Raw genomic sequence first — 5,065 nt, 5'->3', positions numbered from 1 at the left:
TTTTTTCTATCTTATCAATAAAAGCTCAAAAAAAATTGATAGAAGTAAAGTAACAGTAGATTCGATTTTTATTTGTGATAGTCAGAAAATCTTTAGTACTTTTGAAATACAGTTGAGTCCATTTAAATCAATACATGTTAAGGGAATGTACCTATTAAAAGACAAAAGTTAATTTACAATAATAACTCAATTTTATGAAAGGAATAACATCACTGGAAGAATTCTAGTTTAAGACAATAATCATGGTGATGATCATAGCCATATCAAATATTTCCAAGCTAATAATTTTTAGCAACAAAATAAAGAAGTTGTTAAAATACATTTTATGTGAACAAGGATTAAACACTCAGCCAATATTAAATGTGTTTCTAATGGCTGGAAATCAATGTATATCTTCAGGCAGATATTGTGTATAAACATACATAAAAGCAATGACTAACATTACATTGTAACTTGAAAGTGCCCAGTAGGTGTGTCTTATCTGTAATGTTATCCTACTGTAAAATTGCAGGCACAATTTGTTGACTAGGCATCAACTACAGAGCAGCAAAATTGCTCAACAGAGAGGTGTTAAACAGGGTTCAAGTCCTGAAGGTTTTGAAAAAGAAACTGACACTGAACTCAATGAGAAAAGATGCCCAAGGGGGTAGGGTTCTCCACATCTCCTGCCTCTGTGAACATAAAATAAGAAGCTAAATCTACCCCACTGTCTCCAAGATAACACCTGACTAAGTGACATTTTTACTCTGTTTTCAAAGCATCTTATAGTACTGCTCTCCCTTTCAGGTGTACATGCAATCGTATTTCTGAGAAATTAAAATTTATCTCCTTTCTTCAGAGTAATTAAAAATGGACTGGATTAGTAGCTGCAGTCAAATTCATAAAGAGTTGATGTTGCCAGAGCCCACAGATGCAGTTGGCCTTCTGTAGAAAGGAAGGTCACACTAGTGGGGCTAATATGTTCAGAGCAACGTGAGAGGAAAAAATAGAATGTCTGATTCCAGAAAAAAAAATCATGTTTGAATTAAAAAGTGAGGCACTTGTGTGGAAAAAATTGGAGTCTGGAAAGCAGATTTGTTGTTTCTCAAGTGAGGGTAAAATGCTAGTGGCACTTTAACAGTTCTTTCACTTGACTAGCTCATGAGTATGGGTCATTTCTTACATGAGTGAATAAATCTAGCTCTAAAGCTCAAGGTGCCTCTGGGAGAAGAATTATCACAGGAACTCCTGCTACTACTCCTAAGGGCACATCAAAAGAAATTTCAAATTGGTGATAGTCCTATCACAAAGGAAATGGATGTATCTGGTATTCCTGCTGTTTTCTTGTCCTTTTTAAACATCATACTTCAAATTTAAAAGAAATGATGTTACAAACACATACCCTCACAATATACTCTTCTAGACCTGATTTTATAGCATTAAATCTTTTTTCATAGGTGTAAAGATGGTACTCAGTGAAATATTTTGTCATTCAAATAAGTCAGTTTCTTCACTGGCAGCACTGAGAGCAATTACATCTATTTACAGTGTTTTTGCATTTGCTAGTATGTGTTTTGATAAATGTTCAATGAACGCTTTCTACAAAACTGAAGTAGTTAAGTTTCATACAGTACATTCCCCAGAACTGGAAAGACATCACGGTGGTGCCTACCACTAAACTGTATAAACAAGTCTGTATAGTAGCACAAAGACAGAAAGTAAAGAAGTAAATATTCATCATATCAGCATGTCTTATTTAGTTATGCATAAAGATATGGAAAGTGTCCAAGACATGGAATGAAAACAATACTCCTACTAAGACACAGCTGAGCAAGTACTAATACCCTTGGTAAAAAAAATCTTGTCTCAAAAGGTAATGAGGCTCTTGGTGAGATAAGCTATCAACAGTCTGACAAACTCAGAGTCAGACTCAGAGTTCTGAAATGTATGAAAGAGGAGAAAACTACATTCCTTTCTTTAGACCTGAAGCCTTGTGTCACCTCTCAAGATCCCCTAGTCCTGCTAACATTTACCTTATCAATGAGCAGGAGAGTCTAAATGGATGTAATTTGAATATCAAGGCCTTTAGGAAGGCTGTAGGCAGAAACAGTCTTGAAGTATCTCTGCCATCTGTGGTATTATGGATTAACTTCTGTCTTCTCAATATGGAAGCTACAAGTATTTTGCACTTCATTATACAGTGATAGAGTAAGGGTGAGAGAGGTTTTAGAGTTAGATCGTTAGGAAATCTGGAATCAGCTGAAGTGCCTCAAATTCCAGGCAACAAACAGGACCCGAGGAAATGGCTGCAAACTGTACCAGAGGAGGTTTAGGTTAGATGTAAGGAAGAACTTTTGCTCTCAGAGAGTGGTCAGACACTGGAATGGCTGCCCAGGGAGGTGGTGGAGTCACCATCCCTGGCAGTGTTCAAGAGGCGCCTGGATGAGGAGCTACAAGACATGGTTTAGTGCTTGTGGTAGCAATGGTAATGGGAGGATGGTTGGACTAGATGATCTTGAAGGTCATTTCCAACCTTGTGATTCTATGTATTCTGTACATTCTAAATTTGCTTCTACCTCTATTTCTTTCCTGAGAGAGGATATAACTTTCCACACTTTCAGCACCAGTGGCTTGGAAAGTTAAGCTTCCCAGTTAAGCTCTGGGGAGAGCAGATATTTCTATTTGTTTATAAAACTGTCAAGTACCACCCACACTCTGTCCTCAAGTGACCCAGTTACATTATGCTGTGTAAAGATGAAACACTGAGATATCTATCACTACACAGCATGCAAAATGTGTTCTATGTTTTAACAGGATAGACAAGCAATCAGCACAGAATTATAGTAGTAAACACGCAATGCATAATAAGACCCTTGGTGTCCTCTTCTACTGAAAAAGGTCAATCCATATTTAATGTTCTAAAGTGTCTGCGCACTGGGATTGGTGTTTCACTTTTTTGATTTCCTTAGGCTTATTCTGGCTAGTATATGAAGCAGAAGAGCCAAAAACTGTATAACATTCAATTTTAAGGATGGAACTGTGGGCGAAATACAGATCAGAATATGAAATAGGCAGAAAAGCTGTTCTTTAGGCAGTTGTGAAAAATGGAAACATCAGTGTTTTTTTGTGACAATCAGGCCATCTCTTTCCCAGTTGAGCAGGTTCAAATGGTTCAGGTCAACACTAAAGAAGCAAGAGGAACAGGATAGACATGCATTGAAGTGCAACTCGGGAAACTTGATCTATGCTCTTAGCTGTGACATAATTTGCCATGTGACTTTGAACCAGACTCTTTAAGGCAGAATCTTTTTTTGTTTGTATCACTGAAGCCGTTTGAAAGAGTCATTATCTTTTTTGAACTATTTGAATGCTCATTTTCTAGTCAAAGTTATGTATAGAGACTTAACCTGTAATCAGTTGAGAGAGTTTGACACCCTCTATTCTTCCCTACACAGGATAGACACATAAGATAAATGATGGCTACTATCTGCTATGCTATTACTTCTCATGACTGTATTTCTTAAACAGCTTAAGTTTGATGAGAAAAATCTCGTTTTCCCTTCTTTCCATCTTTCTTCGGCCTAAAGTCAGTAAGTGCTTGTGCCAAATACATTCTCATTCAATTTATTTCTAGCATAACCTCACTTAGAACTGAGTGCCTACTGAAATGCAAATATTTAAAAGTGTCAGATAAACTGTACTGTTTTTACAAAATCAATCTGATACTTATCTCCAGTCTGAACTTTATTTCTCCTTCCATGAAAGCAACAAGTTTGTCTGACTGCAAACAATAAAGGCTTAAATGAGCCTCCTGAAAACCTAAAGATGCATGAGGGAGAGCAAAAAATTCAGGTGCTGAAAACTGTCTTCAGGCTTGTGTGAAAATTGTTTCCATTCTACAGTCAGAACAGAAGCAATGTGAGACCAAAGTGATAACAGAGTCAAAAGAGATGCTTGAAACAGTGATCAAGCAAAAACATGTAGGCATCAAATTCCATGTAAGAACAATCTACTACATTTTTTGGCCAAAAGTCAATTGGGAACATCTTGTTTGAGTTTGCCAAAATGCTGTGCAAGTGCTGCACCAGAAAAGCAAATAGTTTACGCAGCACTTGCAGTCCAGAACAGAATAGGAACTGAGTAAATGTGGACTAGAGCAGTGATTAATGGGTGCTAGAATTTCAAATATGATCATATACCTGAACAATACGGCTTGAAAGATGGATTGCCAAATGATCTGTGAGAAATTGGAGCTGGGGGAAAAATATGTTTCAATGTGACACATTCATTCCAATAGAGGAGAAACTGATTTCTGAATTTCACCTATTGTGCGATGGAAAATAGAGGTTTGTTCCTTAGGGAAAAATAAGTTATCAGCAATTTAATAATGCTTTCATTTGTTTCTGTTATACTGACTTGAATCTTCTATTCTCTTCCAATTGTATCTTCTTTCCACATTTTTAATTTGTCTATAAATTATGAACAATCCCAAATTTAAAATATTTGGTAACAAAATTTTAATAGCAATAATGGATGAAATTTAAGTTGTACATGAAAGAGTGATGTATTTTTGTTTCTGATTAGACTATAAAATTAATTTTTAATCTACTAGAAACAAGTTGTATACAGCCCTGTGAATAGCTTTAGCTTTATTCTAATTCTAAAGCAACGTAGGCTAATAAGTCTTAGACTAAATTAGAATATTGTGATATATATGACATTACAAATGAACTTGTTACCAAATTTAAGTTCATTCCATGAAAAAAAAATGGAACTAATGAAGAGATATTAAATGACAAATACATAGACCAGTCTAGTTTTTCCGAGGGAACTAAGAAAACTAGAAATAGACACACACACACACACACAAAAAAAGAAAAAAAACAAAAAAAAAACCCACACTTTTGGAAAACATGACACTGACTGTATCTTTTTGTTCAAATAGAACTCTCAATCTCCCATCCTAAGACAACTGAACTAACCTACAGAGTGTCAAACGTGATTCCTGATGTCAAATAATTGATTCAACAACAACAACAAAAAAAAAAAAAAAACAACAACAACAAAAAAAACCTCCTATCAATCA

This window comes from Tympanuchus pallidicinctus, unplaced genomic scaffold (assembly GCF_026119805.1).
Source record: "Tympanuchus pallidicinctus isolate F22 unplaced genomic scaffold, pur_lepc_1.0 scaffold5, whole genome shotgun sequence".
Lineage (NCBI taxonomy): Eukaryota > Metazoa > Chordata > Aves > Galliformes > Phasianidae > Tympanuchus > Tympanuchus pallidicinctus.
The sequence above is the reverse complement of the archived record's forward strand: the minus strand, read 5'-3'. Positions refer to the sequence as shown.